Source organism: Prionailurus bengalensis, chromosome E2, assembly GCF_016509475.1.
Source record: "Prionailurus bengalensis isolate Pbe53 chromosome E2, Fcat_Pben_1.1_paternal_pri, whole genome shotgun sequence".
NCBI classification, from domain to species: Eukaryota; Metazoa; Chordata; class Mammalia; order Carnivora; family Felidae; genus Prionailurus; species Prionailurus bengalensis.
This window is the reverse complement of record NC_057352.1, coordinates 4,555,344-4,573,892: the sequence shown is the minus strand read 5'-3', so window position 1 is coordinate 4,573,892 and position 18,549 is coordinate 4,555,344. Positions and strand designations below refer to the sequence as shown.

General features: G+C 42.0%; 1 protein-coding gene and 1 pseudogene across 3 annotated transcripts in view; both read right to left on the bottom strand.

Moving 5' to 3' along the window:
* The window catches only part of LOC122494754 (zinc finger protein 708-like), an 84,729-nt gene that overhangs the window by 47,579 nt on the left and 18,601 nt on the right, over window positions 1-18,549 (bottom strand). Inside the window, exon 2 of one of the 3 annotated variants that reach the window (XM_043600173.1) lies at window positions 16,919-17,011. The exons of the other annotated variants lie outside the window; for them this stretch is intronic. The gene's annotated coding sequence lies outside the window, so the exon portion shown is untranslated. The remainder of the gene's footprint in view (window positions 1-16,918; window positions 17,012-18,549) is intronic. 3 annotated transcript variants of the gene reach the window in all.
* Window positions 5,835-7,237, bottom strand: LOC122494759 (annotated as a pseudogene).

Sequence of the window (18,549 nt, the reverse complement as noted above, 5' to 3'; positions counted from 1 at the left end):
TATGGTGGGCAAGCCTTCTAGTGACGGCTGCACTACTGCTTTCCTGTGAAGGCTGTGCTGTTGTTTTTATTTTTAATCTTTTTATTTATTTAATTTATTTTTATTTAAATTTTTTAATTTATTTTTTTAATTTACATCCAAGTTAGTTAGTATATAGTGCAACGAAGATTTCAGGAGTAGATTCCTTAATGCCCTTTATCTGTTTAGCCCATCCCCCTCCCACAACCCCTCCAGCAACCCTCCGTTTGTTCTGTATATTTAAGTCTCTTATGTTTTATCCCCCTTCCTTGTTTTTATATTATTTTTGCTTCCCTTCCCTTATGTTCATCTGTTTTGTATCTTAAAGTCCTCACGAGGGGCGCCTGGGTGGCTCAGTCGGTTAAGCGTCCGACTTCAGCTCAGGTCACGATCTCGCGGTCCGTGAGTTCGAGCCCCGCGTCGGGCTCTGGGCTGATGGCTCAGAGCCTGGAGCCTGCTTCCAATTCTGTGTCTCCCTCTCTCTCTGCCTCTCCCCCATTCATGCTCTGTCTCTCTGTCTCAAAAATAAATAAACGTTAAAAAAAAAAAAAAAGTCCTCACGATCAAAGTCATATGATATGTCTTTCTCTGACCAATTTCGCTTAGCATAATACCTCCTAGTCCCAACCACGTTTTGCAAATGGCAAGATTTCATTCTTTTTGATTGCCGAGTAATACTCCATTGTATACATATATACCAAATCTTCTTTATCCATTCATCTATCAATGGATATTTGGACTCTTTCCATACTTTGGCTACTGTCGATAGTGCTACTATAAACATTGGGGCGCACATCCCCATTCAAAACAGCATACCTGTATCCCTTGGGTAAATACTTAGTACTGCAATTGCTGGGTCGTAAGGTAGTTGTATTTTTAATTTCTTGAGGAACCTCCATACTGTTTTCCAGAGTGGCTGCGTCAGTTTGCATCCCCCTGTGCTGTTTTCTAACCCATAGAAAACGCTAAAACAGTTTTACAAGGGGAAATCACCCAATTCGGTAGTCTAAGTAGTTAGCAGAGGACACTGATGGAAAACGGTAAAGATAGAAATCCATCATGGTCTAAAAAACATTCCATCACAAGTAGTCTTTACAAGCAACCTCTCTAGGAAATGGCCCCCACTTGGGATTTAACTCAATCGGGTACTGGTTTCGGCCGGCTCCCAGGGCAGGTCCTGCAGCCAGAAGTAGCTAGACCAGGGATGTGGAGAGGATCACATTAGAACCATGAGGACTCACATAGGAGTCTTAAGACTGGCAGCAATGCTAGTCACAAGTGGCTGTCCCGTGCCCAAGACAGACAACTTTGTATAAGGAAAGGAATACAAAAGAGGGCATCAAGTTTCTGAGCCTTATTACCATCGCGGCCAAGGTACTAACTTCCAGCCAAAAGGCAGGCTTTCTCCTCCATAGGGTAGCCACGGGCTAGATAGAGGATTGCAGCATGAGCAATCCACAGGAAAGTGTTCCAATAGACCATACTCCTTGAAAGGCCCCTGAAATGAAAGTAAAGGAAGAGAAAATAATGCTCCTCAGGTTTGCACCAAGGCTCAGAGTCCAAATGAGAAGGCTCAACCCCACATTAGGACACCAAATGATGTGGTTTGAAGTGTTGGGGTCCAGAGCCAATGGCCAAAAAAGAATTCTTGAGATGTCTTCAGTGCAAAAAGGCGATTTCATTGAAGCATGCGACAGGACCCATGGGCAGAAAGAGCTGCACTGGGGTTGTGACAGATGACTGATTATGTACATTCAGATTGGGGGAAGGTTAGGGATGGCATAAGTCTCTACGGAATTTTGGAAGCAAGGTTTCCAAGACATTGAGGGGGTTAGCTTTTGTGTAAGAAAAGGTCATTTACCACTGTTTAGTAAAAAATCAGTCATGAGACCCTTCAGATGTATATCAGAGGCCATATGCTTGGAGGATGATTGTCAGCATATATCTTGTAAGGTTAGAGACAAAGGAAGTTTCCAAAGGAATTTTTCTATGTTAAAGTAGACTTAACAGGATCCTGGGGGGGGGGGGGGGGGGCCGGATAATGTTAAGCTAAGATTCCCCTTTTGCCCTTAGCAAAGTGTCAACATCCAGGCAGCTGAGCTCCCAGAGGAAGGTCACTCTGCCTGTTTCAATGGGCCATAAGCAGTAAAGAAATTTAATTTTTCAGTTGATTTGGTTTCCCACATCACTCACTAAAGTTCTAGTTTTACTACACAGGTAAAGTTCTTCATGATGATTCATTCTCTGACGCTCAATGAGCAATGATGAATGGTTCAAGATCATCCCACATTTACGATGTTTATAGGTTTCTTTTTTTTTTTTTAAGTTTATTTATTTTTGAAAGTGCGAGCAAGTAGAGAAGCGTACAGACAGAGAGAGGGAGACAGAGAATCTGAAGTGGGCTCCACACTGATGGCAGAGAGCCCAACAACAGGCCTGAATTCACGAACCACGAGATCATGACCCGAGCTGCGTTAGACACTTAACAGACTGAGCCACCCAGGTGCCCCTAAAGTTTATAGATTTCTGAACTAGGAGGGATTATTTGTTGGTAAAAGACTAAAGAACCCTCACTAAAGGGTCTCTCAAATTGATTCCACTTAGCATTTTTAAATTACTGCTGTTCAGAAATATTTGACTAGATAAGTCAACCCAACCCTATTTTCAAAATGGTTCAAAGAATTATTTTCAGCATGCACTGGGTACTTTTCCACATTTTCCAACTTTTCTTTCCATGAACTTGAATGTTTTGATATTTGGTCTGAGTCTTCTCGTGCAGTAACACACTGTTTTGGAAAAGTAGCCAACTTACAAAGGGAATTTTTCCAAAATGTTTTATATCCTTCATCATTTTTGGCAAGAAGATTCTTATTGTGGCCACTTGTCTCAGTTTGGATATGTCCTTCACAAAATCCCTGCTGTCCTTCACTATCTTCATCATCGTCCTAGTCTATCAAGTGAAAAATCTCAAGGCCACTACTACATGAATGTCTTCCCACCGAGACTCTGCAATGAAGTTTCTATGCGTGGTTTTGGCCGGAAGGCCTGCATGTCATGAGAAGATAAAAGACATCAAATAACACACAGAAGAAAACTCATTGCCCTTACTACTCGCAGATGAGTATACTTAAAAACTCTAATATGCAGGGGCACCTGGGTTGCTCAGTCCATTAAGCGTCTGACTTTGGCTCAGGTCATGATCTCATGCTCATGAGCCCATGTTGGGCTCGGTGCTGACAGCTCAGAGTCTGGAGTCTGCTTTGGATTCTGTGTCTCCCTCTCTCTCTGCCTTGCCCCCCACTTGCTCTCTCTCTCTCTCTCTCTCTCTCTCTCTCAAAAATAAACATTAAAAAAATTTTTAACAAATAAATAAACTCTAGTATGCAAAGATAAAATCAATCCAAGAATGTCAGCAAGATAATGGAGTAGGAACCATGAGGACTTCATTCCTCATTGGAGACATGAATATATACACAATATATAACCAAAGAGCACTTTTGGGACTCCATAAGCCAATCCAGAGGTCACAACAAGCCATCAAAGGTGAAATCAAGCATAGTCACATTGAAAAGGGAAGGAAAGTTTGTCACATGTGCCCATAAGGGTTGTCTTCCTTCTCTAGCACACCACGTGATGACTGTGAGAAAACTTTCAATCCCTCCTTTTTGCCTTGGAGACAAAGAGAATATTGGACAACGTGTCCCAATCTGTGACTTTTCGTGCAAGTGCGTCAACTTACTTCGTTTTGCATGGCACAGAGTACAAGACAGAATGGCAGATACCATGAATGCACCATTAGTTGTCATGAGTCAAAAAGGCGAATGCTGTGTTGGCACCGGAGAAACTGTAGTCCTGAAGATAGACGTCAGGGGGAGCGAGATATCATTCGTGCTTAAGAGAGAGAAATTTTTGGTTGCTGGGAAGTTACACGTACAACGACCAAACGGGTGTGAGCAGATGCAATTATTCTAGTCCAGCTGGCTGTCACTGGTGTGCTCCTGAAAACAACCACGTCCACAAAGACTAGAAGACATAGCTCGCTTAAATTCCCAAATCTCAACAAGAGATCAAAAACCATACAAAGAGGGGCGCCTGGGTGGCTCAGTCAGTTGAGCGTCCGACTTCGGCTCACGTCATGATCTCACGGTCTGTGAGTTCGAGCCCCATATCGAGCTCTGGGCTGATGGCTCAGAGCCTGGAGCCTGCTTCCGATTCTGTGTCTCCCTCTCTCTCTGCCCCTTCCCTGCTCATGCTTTGTCTCTGTCTCAAAAATAAATAAAAACTTTAAAAAAAAAAAAAACATACAAAGAGACAGAAAAACATGGCACAGTCCAAAAACCAAGATACAGGGGTGCCTGGGTGGCTCAGGTGGTTAAGCGTCCAACTTCAGCTCAGGTCATGATCTCACGGTCTGTGAGTTCGAGCCCCGCGTCAGGCTCTGTGCTGACAGCTCAGAGCCTGGAGCCTGTTTTGGATTCTGTGTCTCCCTCTCTCTCTGCCCCTCCCCCACTTGCTCTCTCTCTCTCTATCTCTCTCGCTCTCTCTCTAAACTAAATAAACATTAAAAAAATAAAAATAAAACCGGAGAGGGGCGCCTGGGTGGCGCAGTCGGTTAAGCGTCCGACTTCAGCCAGGTCACGATCTCGCGGTCTGTGAGTTCGAGCCCCGCGTCAGGCTCTGGGCTGATGGCTCGGAGCCTGGAGCCTGTTTCCCATTCTGTGTCTCCCTCTCTCTCTGCCCCTCCCCTGTTCATGCTCTGTCTCTCTCTGTCCCCAAAATAAATAAACGTTGAGAAAAAAAAAAAAATTTAAAATAAAAAAAAATAAAACCGGAGAGCCTGAGTAGCTCAGTCAGTTAACCATCCGACTTCGGCTCAGGTCATGATCTCACAATCCGTGAGTTCGAGCCCCGCATCGGGCTCTGTGCTGACAGCTCGGAGCCTGGAGCCAGTTTCAGATTCTGTGTCTCCCTCTCTCTATCCCTCCCCTGTTCATGCTCTGTCTCTCTCTGTCTCAAAAATAAATAAAGGTTAAAAAAAAAAAATTAAAAAAAAACAAAAAAACAAAAAACAAGATACATCTGCGGAAAGTGGCTGTAGGCAATGGGCATCTGTATTACTTGGTATACAATTCAAAATAACCATCTAAGTGATGATTAAATAGCTAAGAGTAAATAAATCAATTAAATAAAATATGGAAACTATTCTGGAAGAGTATGAAAATCAAGGAATGAACAAAAAATGAGAGCTAAGTACAATAACTGAATTTGAAAATTCACTGGAGGCATTAATTATGACTTGATCAAGCAGAATAAAAAACTAAAAAACTTGAAGACAAGTTATTAAAATTATCATGTTAGATAAAAAAAATAATAAAATGTGGGCATGGGACGAATGCCTGAGGGACCCGTTGAACACCATCAAGTCAACCAATATATGCATCAAGGGGACCCAAAACAGTACTGAGAAAGAAAAGGGGGCAGAGAGCTTGTATGAGCAATTAAGGACTTAAATGTCTCTCCTCTGCAGAAAGAAACAGACCTACAAAATCAAGAAGCACAATGAATTCCAAATAAAATAAACTAAAAGGCGTCCACACAGATACACAATACGATCACACTGTCAAGTATCACAAACAAAAAGAAGATTTTAAAGGAACAAGAGAGAGCAACTCAGAGGATACAGGAGAGTTTTTACAGAATGATTGGTGGATTTCTGAGCAACAACCTTATATAAAGAAAACCATCTATAGTCTATTAATAGTCATGAAGGAAGGAGCACCTGGGTAGCTCAGTCAGTTAAGTGTCTTTTTTTTTTGGCACAAAATTAATGTTTGTGTCATATTCCTGGATCCTTCACCAATGTTACATGAGGAAAAAAACAAAAGCAAAATAAATGAAAAACTGAAATCAGAATCACTAACGTTATCAAGTAGGGAAACAAATAAATTAAAATCTAGCAGCCATCAGCAAGAGTACAGCAAAGACAATGCTGTAAAAAGAAACAAAGAAAATTGCTAGAAAACTATATGCATCATACTCTTCCAAACCAGCAAAATATGCTCCTGCATACAATGGAACATAAGCAGAATTTTTTTCCCTTTAAGCTATAGAAATGCAAGTTCTTTTTTAAATATTGTGGATGCGTAAAATGTGTTTATAATGGTAATTCTACTAAGCTATTACAGAGTGGGCCAGGAACACATTCATGGATTCTGGGGATGATGTGTACCGTAATTCTTTGATTGGGATAGTGGACACTCTAGCCAAACAAACAAACAAAAAAAAGCGAACACAGAAGTACAAGACAAAGGCGAATGAGACTTCTCTTATATCTTAGCAACATTTAGATGGAAATCAAATTTAAATGCAGTCCACTCTGCTTTGGAAGAGGCTTTGGTTCAGCTCCCAAATCTCAACTGCTTGACGCAGTCTCCTATGAGAATACTCAGAAGGTGTCTTCTCAAACAACAAACCTGTTTTTAGTGGTGGAGCCAGGCTCTTACTAGCTGTGTCTGCATGGGACTGATAACCGATCACTATCTTTGGAGGAAGTCCTCACCTTTCCTTGTATGCCCTCCCTATATGTGTAACAGCCTCTCTGTTTTCACATTCAGTGGTCCATATTGCTCTCTTGTCACCTTTAGCTCTAACGTTGACAACAGCTCCACATACATCACCGCTGGAGTCATCAAAAGATTCTCCAATAAGGCACGGCAGTGTCTCTAGCCAAAAGCCATCCAGATCACTTCGTCTCTGCCGTTCGATGTAATTAACCATCGTCCTCCTCGTTTGATTTTTCTCATCTTCCCACACAGGCTCAATACCATCCTTAAAAAGTGAGTAGTCACAGCCAGGCATTAAATTACTAGACAACTGGATGTGGTTGTACAGAGCCCAAAAGTCTTCAACGGTATCAAACTTAGGTTTGCTTGCCAAGTTTTGCTTTTATCATTTTTAAGGAACCAGAGTGCCCATCTGTTCTGTAAAGGAAGTTTAATACAGTGTTCTGAGTTAGCAGCCTCCTGATTAGATTCTGTTTTCTCTTCTTCTGAAGGGGGGTGGAGATTAGGAGTAGGGGTGGTTTCCGGTTCCACAGTCGCCATCTTGTGTCTGATCGGACACAAGTCACATCAAGTGTCTGACTCATGATTTTGACTCAGGTCATGATCTCAGGTTCGGAGTTCAAGCCCCACATCGGGCTCTGCACGGACAATGTGGAGCCTGCTTGGGATTCTCTCTCTGCCCCTCGCCCTCTCACTCTGTCTCTCTCCAAAGAAATAAATAACATTTTTTAAAAATAGTGGAGGAGCGGGACCCCTGGGTGGCTCAGTCGGTTCAGCTTCCGACTTCATCTCAGGTCATGGTCTCAGGGTTCGTGAGTTCAAGCCCTACATCGGGGTCTGTGCTGACAGCTCAGAGCCTGGAGCATGCTTCAGATTCAATGTCTCCCTCTCTCTGCCCCTCCCTGCTCATGTTCCATCTCTCTTTCTCTCTCTCTCTCTCTCTCTCTCTCTCTCAAAAATAAATAAACATTAAAATTTTTTTAAAATAAAAAAAATAAATGGAGGAGGAGCACCTGAGTGGCTCAGTCAGTTAAACATCTGACTTTGGCTCAGGTCATGATCTCATGGCTTGTGAGTTCAAACCCCACATCAGCTCTCTGCTGACGGTGCAGAGCCTACTTCAGACCCTCTCCTCTCTCTGCCCCTCTCTCTCCCTCTCAAAGATAAATATTTGTTTAATGTAGCATACGCACACCATGAATACTTTTCACCTTTGGAAAGGAAATAGATTTTGTCACATGTTACAACTTAGATAAACCTTGAAAACATTATTTTAAGTGCAATAAATGACTCACAAAAAGTCAGATACTGTAGGATTCCACTGAGGGGAGACAGATGGTCGTGGTGGTTGCTCAGAATAAACGCTGAGTACTTATTGAAACACTGGAGAGACTACAGCTGCAGACAAACACCAGGGACAGTAATGTATCATGGGCTCTAAACAAGAAACAACAAAGCCTTTTTTAACTAGGATATTACAAAAACACAGACATTACACATCCCCAGATTAGGTCTGACAGGCCCCAGGATTACTAGCGTAGTTGACTGTTATTTTTTTCTGCGGTACAAAGCAAGTACATGAAGCCTGGGACCGGAGGTTTTTTGAATTCCCAAATCTCAGCGAAAGATCACAAGGTATACAAAGAAAGATAAAAATGTGTTCCAACCAAAAGACCAAAAATAGGGGCGCCTGGGTGACTCAGTCGGTTAAGCGTCTGACTTTGGCTCAGGTCATGATCTCATGGCTTGTGGGTTAGAGCCCCGCATCAGGATCCATGCTGACAGTGTGGAGCCTGGAGCCTGCTTCAGATTCTGTGCCTCCCTCTCTTTCTGCACCACTCCCTCCTCCCCACCACATTCGTGCTCTGCCTCTCTCTCAAAAATAAACAGACATTAAAAATAAATAAATAAATAAATAAATAAAAAGACCAAAAATAAAACTAAAAACTGGCCCTAAATAGAGAATATTAATTATCTGACAAAGAATTCAAAATAACAATCATAAAGATGCTCATGGAGAAAAATGAGAAAACAAATAGGTAAACAAATCATATCTGGAAAACTACTCACGACCAAAATGAAAATCCCAACAAAGTATAAAAAACAACTAAAAAGAAACTGGGAGCTGAAGAGTTCAGTGACTGAATTTAAAAATACACTACAGGGGCGCCTGGGTGGCTCAGTCGGTTGAGTGTCCAACTTCATCTCAGGCCATGATCTCACAGTTCGTGAGTTCAAGCCCCGTGTTGGGCTCTGTGCTGACAGCTTGGAAGACTGGAGCCTGCTTCGGATTCTGTGTCTCCCTCCCTGTCTCTGTCTGTCTCTCTCTCTCTCTGCCCCTGCCCTGCTCATGCTCGCTCTCTCTCTCTCTCTCTCTCTCTCTCTCCTCAAAAATAAATAAACATTAAAAAAAGAAAAAGAAAAAGAAAAATATGCTACAGGTTCACAAGCAATATTCACCAAGGAAAAGAAAGAATCAGACATCTTAAAGGCCCCTTGTTTTAAATTCTCCATTGACAGAAGAAAATATGGAAAAGGACAGAGCCTAAGGGACTTGCGGGACACTAAGATAGGGAGCAATTTATTATATATTAAGGGGTTCTCCATGAAAAGAGAGAAATGGAGAATAAAACTTACATGAAGAGTTAATGCCTTCCACTTCCCACATTTACGGGAAGAAAGAGACAAATTCAAGTAACTCAGCAAATTCAAAGTAGGATAAATGTCAAGACAGGAACACAGTGGCACATCATAATTAATTAACCTATCAAAAAGCACAGGTGAATAGAGAATTTTTAAACAGCATGACAAATGTAATTCATCATGTACAAGAGAGCTCCTACCAGATCATTAGCAGGGCTCTCAGCAGACCTAATAGGAAGAGGTACGTGGGATAATATATTCAAGTGCAGAAAGATAAAAAATGTCAACCAAGAATGCCCTACCTGGCAAAACTGTTCTTCTACTATGGAGAAAAGAAGGCTTTCTCGGGTACAAACCCTGGAAGTTTACCACTAGATCTGCCCTACAAGAAATGTTAGAGAGAGTTCTTCTACTTGAAGGAAAAGGATTCTAAACACTACAACCACATGGAAATACGGAGTTCTCCGGTAAATGTAAATATTGCCACAAATACACAAACCTGAATACTGTAATGAGGTAGCACTAATCAATGTTATTTCTGCTATTAAAATTGTTCTCAACCAAAGCATAAAAATCATAAATCTAGGTTACAGAGTACACAACATAAAAGGTAGAGTGTGGGATGTCGCTGACATACAGTATGTGCAGGGGTGGTCCTAAGTAGGAGATTTTGAAGGCAATTGACAATACCAATTTTAAATGGTTTGTAATGCTCTTGGGGCACCTGGGCCCCAACCAACTGAGCCAAGTTGGTTAAGTGTCAGACTCTTGATTTTGGCTCAGGTCATGATCTCACAGTTCAGGAGTTTGAGCCCCACGTGGGGCTCTGCTTGGGATTCTCTCTCTCCGTTTCTCTCTCTGCCCCTCCCCTGCTTAGGCTTATGCTGTCTCTCAAAATAAATAAATACACTTTAAAAAAAGAAGAAGAAGAAGTTTAAGAAACTCCTGAATAACCAATGGGTCAAAAAAAAAATCAAAAAGACAATCAGAAAATATCTGGAGACAAATGAAATAAAACATAACACACTAAAATGTACAGAATTCAGAAAAAGTCTAAGGACATAATCTATGGAACAAAAAGATGACCTGTGCAATAGAAGGAAATTTTTCAAAGAATCTAGCGGATAAGGAGTTAACTTGCAGAATGTAGACAGAAGGCTTGCAACATGAAAAATACGGTATAATTAAAACATGGACAATGGATTCAGTAGACATAAACCAAGGTCACAAATAGACAAGCATTTGAAAGACACTCTAAATCACTAAGTATTAGAGAAACACAAATCAAACCACAGTAAAAACCACTTCACGCTTATTAAGATGCCACCATCAAACAACAAAATCAACAAATGTTGGCTGGGACAAGAACCAGAACCATTCTACACTGCCGGAAGAGCTACAAATGGTGCAACCACTATGGAAAACAAACAACATTAACACGTAACACAGCCACCCCACTTCTAAAGATACAAGGAGAAGAAATCAAAGAATCTATAGGTATCTCCCAAACCGAGTTTATTACAGCACTATTTACAAAAGCCAAGTAACAGGGGAAGCAAGAGAAATGTCTTTGTATGGCTAAATAAAGGGAATGTAGCATATATATGAACTGGAATATGATTCAGGCTTGACAAAGAATAAGATGTTATCACAGCATACAACACAGGTAAAACCTGAGGGCATTATGTTAATTAAAATAAGTTGAGGGGGGCCTGGGTGGCTCAGTCGGTTGGACGTCTGACTTCAGCTCAGGTCATGATCTCGCGGTCCATGAGTTCGAGCCCCGCGTCGGGCTCTGTGCAGACAGCTCAGAGCCTAGAGCCTATTTCAGATTCTGTGTCTCCTGCCCCTCCCCTGCTCATGCTCTGTCTCTCTCTCTGTCTCAGAAATAAATAAATGTTAAAAAAAAAAAAAATTAAAAAAAAAAATAATAATTTGCTCCAAGCATTAAGCTGTGTTTTTCTTTGGTTCCCATAGAAATGCCTCTTAATAAGTAATTACCTGATTGCTTGCACAATATAGGCTTAACTTTAAGAGTCTGTTGCAGGACCACTGAAATGAGACAACTGTTCAAATGAACTAACCTATTCTGAAGATGAAGACTGGTTCATAAGGTATGAAGTAAACTTCTACCTAAGGTCCAGAGCAGAGCTTAAACTCCAGCTGGAAGGAAACCATGTTGATCTCTGATGTTTTTCTAAGGAAAATTGTGTCAAAAGGGGAGACTGTGCAATTGCCACTAACTCCCTCCCAACCTATAATGCATGTTCCACTAAAAGACAAGTTCTAGGTTTTATAGACCGGTACTATTCATGACAGTCCTACACCAAAATCCATCCACATGCCCATTTAGAGTAAAATGATGCAGGGCCCCTGGGTGGTTCAGTCAGTTAAGCATCTGACTTCAGCTCAGGTCATGATCTCACGGTTCGTGAGTTTGAGCCCGCGTCGGGCTCTGTGCTGACAGCTCAGAGCCTGGAGCCTGCTTCAGATTCTGTGTCTCCCCTCTCTCTCTCTCTGCCTCGCACTCACTTGCTGTCTCTCAAAAATAAATAAACATCAAAAAAATTTTTTTAATTAAAAAAAGAGTAAAATGATGCAATTAATTGTTTGATATTCACACAATGGAATTGGACCCATCCATTCTAATGAATGATACACAATAACGTGCAGGACAGATAAATCCACAAACAACACGTGGAAAGAAAAAAACCAAACAGAAAAGAGTGCCTGTTGCCTGATTGTTTATATTTTATATAAAGTATTTATATAAAGTACAAAAATGAGGACAGCAATCTATCACCTTACATGTAAAAAGAGAGCCTAGCTTTGGGGGAAATTATACTGAGGAGCTAAAGAAAAACTTTACAGGACCAACAATATTCTCTTTCTTGATCTCAGTGGTTTTTAGAGATTTACTCAGGTTGCAAAATTCCAGTGAGCTGTTTACCTACGAGTTGCATTCTATTTTTTTAAAAAACATACTCATTCCAGGGGCATCTGAGTGGTTCAGTCAGTTAAGCATCTGACTTCCGCTCAGGTCGTGATCTCACAGTTCGTGAGTTCAAGCCCCGCGTTGAGCTCTGTGCTTACAGCTCAGAGCCGGAGCCTGCTTTGGATTCTGTGTCTCCCTCTCTCTCTGCTCCTCCCCTGCTCGCTCTCTCTCTTTCTCTCTCAAAAACTAAATACAAACATTAAAAAAAAAAAAATCTATACCGCCTATATCCTAACCATCACAATGTCCCAGTACTTATAAAAAAGGAAGAAAAGGTACAATACTAAACTTGGGGAAAATAATCTCAAGTAATTTGAGGTTTAAGGCCCTTGGGAAAAGGGATTACTGGTGATGCCACCCCACTGCATTAACAAGTACAGGTGACCCTTGAACCATGAGGGGGTTGAGGTCCCCAGCCCCTATGCACCTGACCATGTATAACTGACTCCCCAACACTTAACTTCTAATGGCCTACTTTTGACCAGAAACCTTACTGAAAACATACACAATCAAAGATAGCATGTATGTTATATATGGTATTCTTACTATAAAGGAAGCTCAGGAAAAGAAAATGAAAATAAAACCAGAAGGAAGAGAAAATACATTTACAGTACTGTATTGTAAAAAAAAATCTGACTGTGAGGGTACCCACAGTTTAAACCCACGTCGTTCAAGGCTCAACTGTACTTTGTGTTACTGTCTGGTTACCTGCAGCCTTGATGAAGGTGGGGTGGGCTAAGTGTTACTGTCTGGTTACCTGCAGCCTTGATGAAGGTGGGGCGGGCTAAGGTCAATGTAGGGATAACCCATCATTTATTACACATCAGTGTTAACACATCAAAAACCATTCAGTGTTATATTCATTAAAACATATTAAGTTCAGGGGCGCCTGGGTGGCTCAGTCGGTTAAGCATCCGACTTCAGCTCAGGTCATGATCCCACAGTTCATGAGTTCGAGCTCCACATCGGGCTCTGTGCTGACAGCTCAGAGCCCGGAGCCTGCTTCAGATCCTGTGTCTTCCTTTGTCTGTGCCCCTCCCCCACTCACACTCTGTCTGTCTGTCTCTCTCTCTCTCTCTCTCTCAAAAATAAATAAACGCAGGGCACCTGGGTGGCTCAGTCGGTTAAGCATCTGACTTCAGCTCAGGTCATGATCCCACAGTTCATGAGTTCGAGCTCCACATCGGGCTCTGTGCTGACAGCTCAGAGCCCGGAGCCTGCTTCAGATCCTGTGTCTTCCTCTCTCTCTGCCCCTCCCCACTCACACTCTGTCTGTCTGTCTCTCTCTCTCTCTCAAAAATAAATAAACGCGGGGCGCCTGGGTGGTTCAGACGGTTAAGCATCCGGGGTTGGCTCAGGTCATGATCTCATAGTTCACAAGTTCGAGCTCCACATTGAGCTCTCCTCTGACAGCATGGAGCCCGCTTCAGATCCTCTGTTCCCCTCTCTCTCTTCCCCTCCCCTGCTTGTGCTCTCACTTTCTCTCTCAAAAATAAATAAACATTTAAAAAAAACACACTAAAGAATCAACACAGACTTGACCAAGCAGAAGCAGACATCTTCGAAACATCTTGTTTTAAATGATCTATGAAGAAAAAAAAGTATTTTTTTAATAAATTATCTATGAAGAGGAGCAAAGGAAAACGTGGAAGAAGGGTCTAAGGGACTCATGGGACACCCACAAGTGGACCGATATGCAAGTGGACCGATATGCACACTGAAGGGACCCCAGAAGGAGAGGGCAGGGAAAGGGAGCAGAGAGCTCTACTGAAGAACGCCTTGTACTTCCCACCTTCCTGGGAAGAAAGAGACAAATTCAAGGAGCTCAGTGAATTCTAAGTAGGATAATGTCAGGACAGGAGCACAGTGACACATTATTATTAACCTAGCAAAAACCACAGATGAAGAGAATTTTGAAACAGCTTGACAAAAACAGCTCATCTCGTACAAGAGAGCTCCTATCAGATTAGTAGCAGCTTTCTCAGCAGACCTTATAAAAAGAAGTGCATCGGATAATGTATTCAAGGGCAGAAAGATCAAAAAATACCAACCAAGAATACTGTATCTGGCAAAACTTTTTTCAAAAATGAAGCAATGGGGTGCCTGGGTGGCTCAGTCGGTTGGGCGTCCGACTTCAGCTAAGGTCATGATCTCATGGTTCATGAGTTCAAGCCCCGCATCCGGCTCTGTGTTGACAGCTCAGAGCCTGGAACCAATGGAAGCTTTCCCAAGTAAACACCTCTGCCCTACAAGAAACATTAAAGGGAGTCCTTCTAGCTGAAATAAAAGCATTCTACACAGGAACTAAAATCACATGAGAATATAAAGGTCTCTGCTAAATACAAATATCTGCACAATGATGGAAACCTGTAGTGTTGTAATAAGGTCGCGCAAGTTGTTTTCATTTCCGATACAGAATTTCTTTTTTTTTTTTTTTTAAGGAAATTCAGGCCCAGCACAACACCCAAGGCGGGGCTTGAACTCAGGACCCTGAGATCAAGACCTGAACTGAGCTCAAGAGTCGACACTTAGTGGATAGAAGTAGAGTGTATTGTGCTAAGCAAAATAAGTCAGTCAGGGAAAGGTAAGTATCATATGATTTCACTCATATGTGGAATTTAAAAAACAAAACGGATGAACATAAGGGAAGGAAAAATAAGATAAAAACGGAGAGGGAGACAAACCACAAGAGACTCTTAAATATAGAGAACAAACTGAGGGTTGCTGGAGGGGAGGTGGATGGGGGGACAGGTTAAACCAGTGTTGGGCATTAAGGAGGACACTTGTTGGGATGAGCACTGGGTGTCATATGTAAGTGAAGAATTACTGGGTTCTAGTCCTGAAACCGTATTTGAGGAAATTAATTCCATTACTATGACAACCCACTTAGACATAAAACATTCACTGACCACCAACCATGGAAAGAAAGAAACAAGATGAGTCACAGGCAAACTATAAATGGGTGATATTTATACAAATACATAATTTTATTTATTTTATTTTAGTTATTTATAATTTTATTTTATTTATTTATTTTTTATTTTATTTATTTATTTATTTAATTTATTTGTTTTATTTATTTATAATTTTATTTATTTATATAAGGACATACAGCTGATGAATAGCTGAGTTGAACCCACACTGTCTTAAAATATACTGAGATGAGGGGCTCCTGGGTGGCTCAGTCGGTGAAGCGTCTGGCTCTTGATTTTGGCTCAGGTCATGATCTCACGGTTTGGGAGTTTGAGCCCCGCGTCAAGCTCTGTGCTAACAGTGTAGACCGTACTTGGGATTGTCTCTCTCCCTCTCTCTCTGCCCCTCCCCCACTTGTGCGTGCACACCCTCTCAAAATTAACAACAAATATATAAATAAATAAAGTTGGGGGATTAAATTCAGACACACTCTCAGGAAAGAAGAAAAACCTGAGGATTAATTTTTCTTGAAATAAATTACGTGTCTGAACAACACATTTTTTTTAATATGAGACTTTTTTTTTTTTAATTTTTTTTTTCAACATTTATTTATTTTTGGGACAGAGAGAGACAGAGCATGAACAGGGGAGGGGCAGAGAGAGAGGGAGACACAGAATCGGAAGCAGGCTCCAGGCTCCGAGCCATCAGCACAGAGCCCGACGCGGGGCTCCAACTCACGGGCCGCGAGATAGTGACCTGGCTGAAGTCGGACGCTTAACCGACTGCGCCACCCAGGCGCCCCTTTAATATGAGACTTTTACTAATTATGCAACTCATTTCTTTTTTTTAAGTTTATTTATTTATTTTTGAGAGAGAGAGAGAGAGAGAGAGAGAGAGGCAGAAAGGGAGAGACAGAATCCCAAGCAGGCTCCACACTGTCAGCACAGAGCCCAACACAGGGCTCGATCCCAGGAACCTTAAGATCACAACTTGAGCCAAGATCAAGGGTCAGACACTTCACGGACTGAGACACCCAGGCACACTTTATGTGCTCTAAGTTCTAAATGTTCCAGCTCCTGTATGGCATTACCCTATGTAGGAACTCTAGGATACAAATAGAAACATTGAATTATTTAACAATTGAGAAATTGGAACACACTGAGTTGCAATTTCTACTGTCAGTCCAGAAAGAATAAGGAAACTGTGAAGGGAAATAAAGCATTAGATTTTCTCATTTTAGGGAGGTGCTTTGTTATCTGGAGAAATTCCTCAGTCTCAGTTTTGTACAGTTATGTTTAAAGCCTCCCTAAGACTGGAAATCAAAAAGCAGAAAACAGGTGAAATCTGTCTCCACTGCTTCTGGGATTTCTGCACCAAATCCCCATATGCCCCCGCATCCTCATACACTTCTGACGGGAGGCAAAACAGAACTTAGAAATGACTTAACATAGAGACCCTCAGAAATACGCACAGATTTCCGCAGGCCTCCAAAAGCAATGGAAAAGCACTTAGATCATGGAGGCCCTCACCATCCACGAGGAGGCTTTTGTCCATGCTGCGGACGTGATGGACCATCACTAGAGCTAAAGGAGAATCCTCAGAGGATGTAAGAGCCTGATGAGTGTTGGACAGGAAGCGTCCCTCTGTGACAGCAAGAGAAATACACCTACCCTTCTCAAACTTATTTCTATTCAAGGAGAGCTGCCTAAACCACAATGTAAGGTCTACCTTGCTCCTTGACATTTGAACCCTTCCTCTGGCATCTGCTTCATTCATGCCCACCTACCTGAGTGTGTGGCTACCTTCTCCTCTCTCTTCACATCCCTGAGCTCCTTCTCCTGCTCCAAAAAGATGACCAGGTCTGGCTTTGACACAAGATCTGTTTATTAGAAAAAGGAATATGAGTATTGCTGGAGATTCTAACTTTCCATCCACGACTGTGCTCAGTAGAGAAGAGAGGACACTGTAGAATTCTAGAAAATCTGAAAATAGAACTATACTACCATCCAGCAATTGCACTAGGTACTTATCAAAAGGATACAAAAATACAGACACAAAAGGGCACACAAACCCCGATGTTTATAGCAGCACTATCAGCAGTAGCCAAAGTATGGAAAAAGCCCAAATGTCCATCAAGTGATGAATGGATAAAGATGTGACATGTGTGTGTGCATGTGCATGCGTGTACACACACACACACACACACACACACACACACACACACACACAGAGGAATATTACTTAGCTATCAAAAAGAACGACATCTTGCCATTTGTAACGCCATGAAAATGGAGCTACAGTGTATTACGCTAAGAAAAATAAATCAGACAAAGCCAAATATCATATGATTTCACTCGTGGAACTTAAGAAAGAAAACAGATGAACATATGAGAAGGGGAGGGGAGAGAAGAGAGGACAATAAGCCGCAAGACACTCTTAATAATAGAGAACAAACTGAGGGTTGACAGAGGGAGGTGGGTGGGGGGCGGGCTAGATGGGTGATGGGGAGGGCACTTTGGTGGGATGAGTACTGGGTGTTGTATGGAAGTGATGAATCACTGAATCCTACTCCTGGAAGCAACATTGCACTGTACGTTAACTAAAATTTAAATTTTAGGGGCGCCTGGATGACTCAGTCACGTAACCATCCGACTCTTGATTTCAGCTCGGGTCATAAATCTCACAGTTGGTGAGTTCAAGCCCTGCATCAGGCTCTGCACTGACAATGCTAAGCCTGCTTGAGATTCTCTCTCTCTCCCCCTCTCTCTCTGCCCGCCACCCCAAGAATAAATACTTTTTTTTTAAATAATAATAAAGTAGGGGCGCCTGGGTGGCTCAGTCAGTTGAACGTCCGACTTCAGCTCAGGTCATGATCTCACAGTTCGTCAGTTTGAGTCCCGCGTCAGGCTCTGTGCTGACAGATCAGAGCCTGGTGTCTGCTTCAGATTCTGTGTCTCCCTCTCTCTCTGCCCCTCCCCCACTCATGCTCTGTCTCTCTTTCAAAAATAAATAAAAATTAGGGGCGCCTGGGTGGCGCAGTCGGTTAAGCGTCCGACTTCAGCCAGGTCACGATCTCGCGGTCCGGGAGTTCGAGCCCCGCGTCGGGCTCTGGGCTGATGGCTCGGAGCCTGGAGCCGGTTTCCGATTCTGTGTCTCCCTCTCTCTCTCTGCCCCTCCCCCGTTCATGCTCTGTCTCTCTCTGTCCCAAAAATAAATAAAAACGTTGAAAAAAAATTTTTTAATAAATAAATAAATAAATAAATACATAAAAATTTAAAAAATAGTAATAATAAAGTAAAATTTGAATTTTAAAAAAAGGGAAAAATAAATATTCACCCTAAGCCTAAATAAAAGGAATTCATTCACTCTTGCTCCGGAGTCTTGGCTTTAGAAGTTATTCCCTGTGACCTCCTTATT